The sequence below is a fragment of the Orycteropus afer genome, unplaced genomic scaffold (assembly GCF_000298275.1).
Source record: "Orycteropus afer afer isolate SDZICR_OR568_19922 unplaced genomic scaffold, OryAfe1.0 scaffold00045, whole genome shotgun sequence".
NCBI lineage: Eukaryota > Metazoa > Chordata > Mammalia > Tubulidentata > Orycteropodidae > Orycteropus > Orycteropus afer.
The window spans coordinates 653,090-664,040 of NW_006921632.1; the positions used below are offsets into that span (position 1 = coordinate 653,090).

Below are 10,951 nucleotides of genomic sequence, written 5' to 3' on the forward strand. Positions count from 1 at the left end.
GAGCAAAGACCTTTAGGAGGAAGAGTTGTTATTGCTGTTGCATGCCCTCCAGGTGATTTTTGACTCATAGTGACCCCGTGTGACACAGCAGAGCTGCCCTGTACCACTTTTCTAGGCTGTAATCTTTAAGGGAGTAGATCATCAGGTCTGTCCTCCAACCCCCAGAGCACCTGGGTGGGTTCAAACTGCCTACCTTGTGGTCAACTGCCTCATGCTTAAACGTTGAGCCACCAGGGCTCGCTCATGCTCTTTTTTTTTTTTTTTTTTTCCATTTTTATTGAGATTTGGGTGACAGCAGGGTTCTTTGAAGGAGTAGTTTGCTAAACAGGTATCACAGGAATAGCCTTCCAGGAAGAATGAACAACTATGCAAATAAAATGCTGAGAACAGACATGTTCTAAACTCTAACATTGGAATCAACTATCAGGCTTCTCCCACTCATCTTTGGACATTTATTTCCTGAGAAGGAAAAAAGATAAATACACACTCCTAGATTTTACAAAAAGATTTTTAAAAGTAAGCCACCGGTTTTAAAACTAATCAATTAAAATGGTTATGTAAATAGGCAGATGAATGTTTTCCTTAACTAGCCAATGAGAGGAGAGAAATGAGCCTTGGGGCAGTTAATCCCAGCCCAGGCTCACACCCAGCCTCCCTGCTCTCTTTGTTAACAGGCTTTGTAACTGGTTTGAAATAGTTCAGTCATGCCTGACGAAAACATGCGCAGCGTCAAATATCTTGTGCTGTGGATTTTGATCCGAGCAGGAAACAGGTGACGGTGGCCAACTAGCTGCTTTGAATATGTAGGCCACCATCTTTCAGCCGGGCACTGCTCCCCCCCCAAAAAAAAAACCCAACCAAACTCACTGCTATCTAGTTGATTCTGACTCACGGTGACACCCCATTCAATTTCTGAGGCAGTAAATCTTTATGGAAGTAGATTGTCCCATTTTCCTTCGACTGACCAGCTGGTGGGTTTGAACTGCCAGCCTTCTGGTTAACAATCAAATGCCTTAGACGCCACGCCACCAGAGCTCCTTACTTCTTTCCTACTGGGGTCAAAATCCACTATGCGAGAGATTTGGTCACTATGCAGTATGTACGCTGCCCTTGTTTCCAGTGACTATGATTGACCAGTTTTGAACTTGTTGGAAGCCCTGCTCTGTAGGGCCTGTTCCAGGCTGCGGCTTCTGGTGAATGTATCTTGCCACACTGTTATCAGGCAACACCCCGACACAGTGGGTACATCTACCTTACCAGTGATAATGTGGAAATTTTAAAAAATCTCATTTGTAAAGTGTTATTCACATCCAGATTTATGCATTACTACAATAGTGACACTTCTGTGGAGAATAGAAACTTATTCTAGTGTTAATACTGTTAATAATTAAAACACTGAATTCTAAGAAAATATTTCGCTCTTATCAAATACTAAAAGATAGTTTTGGAATTCACTTTAGATAGCAAAACATGACTGAATCAACTGCCCTGGTCAAACTATACAACTGAGGGGTGGAGATGCATTTAAAGCCAAACATATTATTCCTAAATTTACTTGTCTACTATTCTGAATGAGGAAATGTTAATTAATAACGATCATGAAAATTGTTCTTTCTGATTCTATAAAGCTGACAGCATCTCCCCACCATTTGAGGTAGGATTACTAATTAAAACAAAGGTTGCCAATATTTCATTTTTCTCCCTGCTCAGTTGAGCTGCAGGAAATGGAAGCAGTTGAATGTGAATGTAAATACGGATTTCCTTGCAGAACTGCTGTCATAAATTACATGAACAGGAAAAGAACAAACAATACAAAAGATCAAAATCTCAAAATCTCCTACTGCCATCACAGAAAACAGGTAATTTTTATAGAAATGGTGTTGATGATAACCGTTATGCTAATAAATAACATCCAGTGACTCCAGCTCCCTGGGCAAAGGCTATAATTACACCCTGTCAAGCTTTCAAAGTTATGTTACATGGATATCTGCTTAATATGAAGAAATAATTAAATAAGAACATCCCCTCAGGGGAAATAATTCCACAGTGTTGAAGAGTCTTTAAAATGTTTCTATCATTTGACCTATTATGTCTTCTAGGAACCTACCCTAAAGAAAGAGAAATATTCAATAACTGGGTAAGAGTTTTAAAAATTTTGAAATACTATGTAGCCAGCAAAAATGATGTTTACTGAGTTCTGTTACAGAAAGGAACTATCTCTGTTTAGGAAAAGACCATTTTCATATACAGTACAGGTGGTATACCAAAAAACCAAACCCATTGCCATCATGACAGTCAATTTTGACCCAAGGCAACCCCATGTGTTTTAGGGTATAAACGCACTCCACAGGTTTTCAATGGCTGTAAAGTTAGGGAAGTAGATTGTCAAGGCTCTCTCCCATGGCACTATCAACCTTTCAGTTAGTAGCCAAGAACAAACCATATGTGCCACCCAGGGACTGATACATGGTATTGTTATTAGTTGTGGCTGAGTCCATTCTGGCTCGTAGCAACCCCATGTGCAGAGTGCAACTGCTCCACAGGGTTTCGAGGCTGTGACCCTTCAGAAGCAGATCACCACACCTGTCTTTCCAGCTTTCTGTGTGTGGCTTCAAACCACAAACCTTTCAGCTGGCAGTCAAATGTGTTAACTGTTTGCACCACCCAGGGACCCAGAGATGTGGTTAAAAAAAAAAAAAAAACCCATTGCCATTGAGTTCTGACTCACAGCCAGCCCCACTGGGTTTCCAAGGCTGTAAACCTTTATATAAGTAGTTTGCCTCATCTTCCTCCCACAGAGCAGCTGGTTGGTTTCCACTGATGACCTTCTGATTAACAGCCAAATGCCGTACCCACTATACCACCAAAAAAACAAAACCAAATTCACTGCCGTCGAGTCAATTATGACTCGTAGTGGTTCCTCCTTGGGTTACCAAGGCAGTACCTAACAAATCTACCATGGAAGAAGTGCAGCCAGAATGCTCCTTGGAAGGGAGAAATGACCAGACTTCATCTCACCTACTTTGATCATGTTGTCAGAAGCAACCATTGCCTGGAGAAGGATATGCTTGGAGGGTCAATGAAAAAGGGGAAGGCCCTCAATGACCAGGACTGATACAGTGCCTGCAACAATGGACTCAGGTAGAGCAAGGATCGTGAGGCTGGCAAAGGACGAGGCAGTATTTCGTTTTGCTGTGCGTAGGGTTGCTATGAGTCAGAGACAACTCGACAGCACATAACAACAACAACAACATCCCTACAGAAGTAGATTGCCCAGTCTTCCTTCTGAGAAGTGGCTGGTGGGTCCTTATATGTGGTATGTTGTTGTTATGTGCCGTCAAGTCGGACCTGACTCATAGCCACCCCTCCTTGGGTTTCCAAGGCAGTATCACTACAGAAGTAGATTGCCCCATCTTCCTTCCGAGGAGTGGCTGGTAGGTTTGAACCGCCAGCCTTCTGGTTAGCAGTCAAGTGTCTTAGGCACTACGCTACCAGAGCTCCTTACATGTGGTATAGTACAGTGGAAAAAGCATCGGTTTGGGAATAAACAATCTGATTGGTGAGCTGGCTCTGTTCCTAACTAGCAAGTCATTTTCTAGCCCACTGCTTAGTCTCCTCATCTGTAAAATGAGGACATGAATATCCAACTTACTTACCTCATGCAGGTTTTTTTTTTTTTGTAAGAACCAAAGGAAATTAATATATTAATAATATATATTAATATATCCAAAAACTTAAGAGTAGTAAAGGAGTATCATCACCAAAGTTGCATCTGAAGGAAAGAATAAAAAAGGAAAAGCAGACATTCTGGCATCCTTGTTAGACAAAGCAGAAAAGGGGAGCAGGCTGCCATGCAAAATTATCCATTTATAGATGAACAGAGAGATGAGGAAGCAGTGACATTCATGAAGAACATGGAACTGAATAAAGACACATTTTAAAGCAATGTGAGAAGCAGTTGAAAAGCCAGGTAAAACAATGCATTCCAAAAGTCCCTAAGGACAGGGGTGTGCAAGGGCCGGGATAAGAGGGAACAGAGACAGGCTAACAAAAGGACTTGTGAAAAGAATGCATTTACCCTCAAGGGTATAAATTCCGGATTAAAACTACTTAACAAAATTATGTTTAAGAAGGTATAGTTTGCAATGCAGGTTGTACCCACTGTTCCCAAGACAGTATCTTATCTTAATTAAGTGCATTACTCAGTTTATAAATCACCAGGATTCTTAGTTTGTCCTCCTTTAAAAAAAAAAAAAAAAACAGGGTTGGGGAGAAGAGTCTTTTGCTCATTAGTGCAGAAATGTGTAGGTGTGGATGCTCTGATGGCATTAAAGAAAATGAATCAAACTCATCTTTAGAAATTACTTGAGCTATTTCTGAATATTCCGTCAGCCAGTCACATGGCTGCCGTGGACCCAACCTGGAAGAATGAAGTGCGACCATGTTGTGGAAGAGCACTCACTTCATGTACGTGGGAGGTAGAGAAGTGTCCCTGCTAACTGTGATCAAGAAAAGAAACTTGAAAGACTCAAAACAATTCACCAGTGAGTAAAACTGTCAGAGGAACTCTACTGTTCAGTTTTCAACCTTCTCCCTTAAATGTTATATTCAGAAAGGTTTAAAAAGTAATTATAAAAAAAAAGCTCTAAAATATTATTAAAGCATTCTACTGTTTCAGCTAAGCCTGAGTCAGCATTCACTACATCATGCCAGTCTGTCATCTGTGACTCGGCACCGACCAGGCAGGCAAAGCCCAGGAGACCCCTCCCTGACTGCCTGTGCTTAGTCCTCCTGACACCCTCCTCACACCCTCTCAGATCCATCAGACTACACACCCCAACAGCACCTTCTGATCCAAACAATGATACTTATCTTTTAACAACACTCCTTCACAGCATAGAAGGCCACAGCACCACCTATTAAGGTAGCATTCTCATTTTCAAGCTTTCCCTTCTCTACAGGAATCAGAATAGCGAATCTACTGTTGTCTGCAAACTCTAATTATTAGCACAATGGACAAATTAAGAAAATCATTAACATGCAACACCATAATGTTGCCAGAGTCCAAACATTTCAATATAAGATGCCAGATTTTCAAATGCCTTTGCTTAAATTAATTTTTAAAGTGATTTAATAAGTTGTTTTCAAATAAGTGATGGCTTTCCTACTCCAACCTGCATTATGTAGTCCTTACAAAGAATGGAGTAAATCTACATATGTTAATACGGGAACTTCTCGAAAACACATTGTTGATGCTGTCAGGCGCCATTGTGTTATTCTGACTCACAGGGACCCTGTGGAGGACAGAATGAAACGCTGCCTGGTCCTGCACCATCCTCACAATTGTCGCTGTTTGAGCCCACTGTTGTAGGCACTGTGTCAATTCATCTCACTGAGGGTCTTCTTTCTCACTGGCCAAGCACAGTGTCCCTCTGCAGGCACTGGTCCCTCCTAATAACACATCCAAAGTACATGAGACGAAGTCTCCTCATCCTCATTCCAAGGAGCATTCTTCTGGCTGTACTTCTTCCAAGACAAATTTGTTAGTTTTTCTGGCAGTCCATGGTATATTCAATATTCTTCACCAACCCCATTAATTCAAATTCACTGATTCTTAATTAAAAGCAAAGTGCAGAAGAGGCTGAACAGTGGAGCCTGTCAGTATAAAAAGAATGTACCTCTAAGTGTCTATGCTTGTTTTGCCTAAAAGGCAACTTTGTAAAAGAGGAAATAGGTAAATTTTAAACTACCCATATAACGAGGAGGGGAGCTCTGGTAGCATAATGCCTAAGGCACTTGACTGCTAACCAGAAGACTGGCGGTTCAAACCCACCAGCAACTCCTTGGAAGGAAGATGGGGCAATCTACTTCTGTAGTGACACTGCCTCAGAAACCCAAGGAGGGGTCGCTATGAGTTGGGTCCGACTAGATGGCACATAACAACAACAACAACAAAGCAAACACTGCCTATTCAGTCATAAAAAGGAATAACGAAGTTTCAAGGAAATAAAACCATCCGAGACAAGTGATAGCTATTTTAAAAAACATGCAAATCAAACTTCTCTAAATACCAACTTCTTACTAAAACTTAGGAGCTCTGGTAGCATAGTGGCTAAAGCACTTGACTGCTAACCAGAAGGCTGGCGGTTCAAACCCACCAGCCACTCCTCGGAAGGAAGGTTGGGCAATCCTACTTCCGTAGTGATACTACCTCGGAAACCCAAGGAGGGGTCGCTATGAGTCGGGGCCGACTCGACGGCACACAACAACAACAACAACTAAATCTTCAGTCTATTTTAGTTCTGAATGAAAACTGTCTTTTTTAGGACCATTCCTACCAGGGCTGAACCAAGTTAAGACTCAGAGTCTCTGTATCAAAGGGGAAGCCCAGGCTGGCCTGGTGCTTACCTAGCCCTCAGGAAGAGATGTCAATGACCACGCTCCTTACTCCACACACAGTGCCTCCCGTGACTGTCTTACCTCCATCCAAAACAAGCACAACCCGTTCCACACAGTCAAAACAGAGTCTTTAAGATTCTCTCCTTATTTTTCACTTCATTTCTACTTACGACGTTTATATTTCTAAAATTACTCTCTCTCTGCTAAAAGCTCCTTTTGAAATACTATTTTAATACACTAACTTCTCTTAGAAGTAAATGGGAAGCACGGAACTTCAAATATAAAGCACTGATAAATAAATGAGCCCGAATTCTTCTTATATCAAACAAAGTCTGTTTAAAAAGTTTAAAGGGCTGTAGCTCTCAGGTTTGAAGACTATGGGTAAGATGGTAGTACCTGTTGTCAAAGTGCAAGAAAATTATTCAGCCTTACTGAACACTAAATTCCTAACGTATAGCAGGAAAGAAACTATATTCCAGGAGCTGCACTGGAGTTGTGAGAACACAAAGGCATGAAGAAATTCTACTCCTTGAGGGTGAATGAAGGAAGGCTGAGATTCAGAGGAAGCAGCTCACACTACAGTCGCAGGACCATCCAAGGGTCTGGCACCGCCATGTGCCACTTATTTAATTCTTTTCTCATGTTTTTACTTTGGTCCACCTAGAGATTTTTCATCAGCGAATAAATGGCTTACTTTAAAATGTCAATCAATAATACCATCTTTGTGCTGAATACACTCAAACATCACAAAGAGAAAACTGTATTTGAGCAACATGGATATATTTATTTTCCTCAACGGCCACATTAAATATAATCTCTGTGTACTTGAAAATTTCTGTTAACAAAACCTTGTCAGTTTATTCTCTAATCTACCTGTATTTACTAACACACAAATGGACAGGAAATCTACCGGCTGTGTGCACCACTAGCTTGCTGACACAAATGACCAGAGTCTGCATGGTTTTAACTCTTTATCAAAGCCAACAGCTGCTAGGGCTTTATTCTTTTTAGACTATGAACCTGAGCTCTATGGAAATTAATATGGCCAATTTTACTTAACAGTAGTATGAAAATCATTTAAAAAAAATATATATATATATATATAGTTATTCAAAGCAGAGATTCTCCCTCAATAGGAAGAAATTGTCAAAGCAAACCAAAAGAACTACAGTACAACTAAAAGCTGAAAGGTGAATCAGATTCCAAAAGACAAGCCCATCTAGACTTGTCATTTATGACATACCAGGCACCAGGGCTAGGGGAGGGGGATTAATGGTGATAGAAATATCATACTGATTAAGGGTAGGGTTGCAGAGCTGATTATTATAATTTCTATAAATAAGTTGCACACCTATAAAAAGTTAAATTGGCAAAGTTGTCTGATAGACATATTTACAACAATGACAAAAAAAGAGAGAGAGAGTAGCTACTGAGTTGCTTATGTACAACCAAAAACCTCCCCGGTTTAGAAATTTAGGGTCATGGTTTCATGGGACATCCCAGTTAACTGGCCTAATAAGATGCTTAGTGCTTCTGTTCTACTTTCTAGTTCATTGCATAGTGCCTGGGTCTTAAAAGCTTGCAAGTGACTATCCAAGGCACAACAATTGGTCTCTAAGATTCACTTGGAACTACAGAGAAAGTAGTAGTATCAGGAATAGGAGAGGGATATGGAATATGCAGCTAACAGCCTCTATGAACAACTGCCTCCTTTTCCAGGAGACCTTTAAGTGAATGCTGCCCAGCTATCATTACTGAATATTTTAACAAGGTTCCATAGAAGAAACCTGATCAAAAGGGGGAAAATGCAGAACAGAATTCCACATTCTCATATACTCCAGACTTCCTCGAGCCTGAAGTTTGGACAAACTCCTGAAACTAATGCTCTGAGATCATCTTCAAACCTTAAACCAAAATATATCCCCTGAAGTCTTCCTAAGACCAAACAAAAGTTTAGCTTAACTAGTAAAAAATGCCTGCCTTGAGAATTATGCTCTTTTAAGAACTGCCTATATGGGATTAAGTTGATAACAGCAACTCAAAAGCTTAGACAGGAACCTGAGAGAACAGTGAATTTTTGTTAGTGGGGGAGGAACAACTCAGAAAGGGAGGGTAAGAATGATTGCACAACTCCAAGAACGTAATCAATGTCACTAACTGGAACATGCAGAAATTGTTGACTTGGTGTACGCTTTGCTGTGTATATTCTCAACAAAAACAAAATAAAGTTTAAAAAAAAAAGCCACACACCAGGGCTGATACTGTTAACATTATTTATGTTATTAAAATAAACCAGATAATCTAAAAACCAGTCAGGCAAAGTAAAAGCAGCATAATATCTAAGTAGATGTAAGATCAAGATAGGCTAACAGAGCATATTTTATCAAGGTACTGAGTTGAACAGTATCCTCCAAAAATGCATGCCCACCCAGAACTACAGAATGTGACCTTATTTGGAAATAGTGTGCTTGCTGACATTAATAGTTAAAGATCTTAAGATGAAATCATCCTGAATTTAGGATGAGCCTTAAATTCAATGACTGGTGTCTTTATAAGAGAAAGGAAAGGGAGATTCGGACACATACATACACAGAATGAGGCTATGTGAAGACAGGCAGAGATTGGAGTTATGCTGCCACTAGCCAAGGAACACCAAGAACCACCAGGAGCTGGAGGAGGCAAGGAAAGATTCTTTCCTAGAGCCTTTGGAAGAAGAACAGCCCTGCCAACACTTTGATTTTGACCTCTGGCTTCCAGAATGGGAGAGAATAAATTTCTATCGTGTTGTCAGTCCTAGGAAGCTAATACAATCATGTCTGTTGTTGTTGTTGTTAGGTGCCGTCTGCTATACTTGAGTCCATTGTTGCAGCCACTGAATCAATCCATCTCCTCTAGGGTCTTCCCCTTTTTTGCTGACCCTCCACTTTACCAAGCACGACATCCTTCTCCAAGGAATGGCACCTTCTGGCAACATGATCAAAGTAGGTGAGACGAAGTCTGGCCATTCTCGCTTCCAAGGAGCATTCCAGCTGCGCTTCTTTCAGGACAGATTTGTTAGTTCTCCTGGCAACCGTATCTATCAAACTATAAATATCTTTCAATATGTACATCAAATTTGAACTAGACCAAACTTTTAAAACTTTTAATATTTTCAGTGAACTTTTCCCATCTGACAATGTTGTGCTCTAGACTAATAATTTGATCATCAAACTGCTTCACAATTACAAAAAGCATTACATTAAGTATATAAGTTCTAGTCAGTATCACAGGACAAGGTAATACATGCACCAAGCGTTAAATTAATACACACTGGCTTTAATTTACAGAAGTAAAGAAAATTCTGCTAAGTTCTAAATTTGGCCTAAATATCAGCCAAATGAAAAAGGAAAGCGCTCTTTTCCTCGCAGAAACCCCATCTATAAAATTAAACCTAAATTAATTCTCACAAAATTCACTGAGGTAAACACCACTCTTAAAAGTGTGGGAACTCAGATCAAAGAGAAGTAACACAAGCTGTCCTGATTCAGGTTTAAACTCAGGATGTCATTTGATTTGGTGCTCTAATTACTGAAGCAACCTAGAAGGGTTGGTTGTGCTCCAACACCTCCTACTTAAAATGAAACAAAGGGATGTGTTCTCAACAGGAACTACTGATTTCCCAATAACAAATCATCTCCATTTGTGGCCTTAGGTGATTCACTATCTGATAGGCTCTTATCTTCAAAATGGGTGGAATAGTCTGTAAGGTTGGGACAGATCTTTAAGGATTGCTTTGTGTTTACCATAAAGTCAACATATTTTACATTTCTTTTTTTTTTTTTCAATGGATCGCTTCATGAATTAGTGTGTCATCTTTGCGCAGGGGCCATGCTAATCTTTTCTGTATCGTACCAATTTTAGCATATGTGCTCCCAAAGTGAGCAAAACATGTTCTCCATTTCTTGAAGACTAAACTAAGCTTAGAGCCATCAAAGGTTTTACTTACTACATGAGTTTTAATTCTAACCAAAAAACCAAACTCAGTGCCGTGTGTTTGGATCCGACTCACAGCGATCTCTCCTTGGGTTTCTGAGGTGGTATTACTATGGAGAAAGTCGACTGCCCAATCTTCCTTCCGGGGAGTGGCTGGTGGGTTTGAACCACCAGCCTTCAGGTTATCAGTCAAATGCCTTAGGCACTATGCTGCCAGAGCTCCTGAGTTTTAACTCTGTTGTTGTTGTTATGTGACATCTAGACTCATAGCGAGCCCCGAGGGGCTATCACTACGGAAGTAGATTGCCCCATCTTCCTTCCGATGGGTTTTAACTGCCAGCCTTCTGGTTAGCAGTCAAATGCCTTAGGCACTAAGCTACCAAAGAGAAAGGAGATATGTAGAACTCATTTGTACCACTAAGGCACCTGAGAACACAGCTGCGCTGGGTTAAGACCTAATTTTAGCTAACATATTCTTGTTATAGGAGCTCTGGTAGCATAGTGGCTAAAGCACTTGACTGCTAACCAGAAGCCTGGTGGTTCAAACCCACCAGCCACTCCTCAGAAGGAAGGTTGGGCA

At 40.6% G+C, this 10,951-nt stretch overlaps 1 protein-coding gene and 1 non-coding gene across 2 annotated transcripts in view; both read right to left on the reverse strand.

The window, feature by feature from the left end:
- DIP2B (disco interacting protein 2 homolog B) overlaps window positions 1-10,951 on the reverse strand; it is a 303,697-nt gene that overhangs the window by 199,760 nt on the left and 92,986 nt on the right. The gene's annotated exons all lie outside the window — the stretch shown is intronic.
- On the reverse strand, window positions 10,217-10,323 carry LOC122149764. The gene has a single exon (XR_006163313.1). It is a non-coding gene; the product is annotated as a U6 spliceosomal RNA (small nuclear RNA).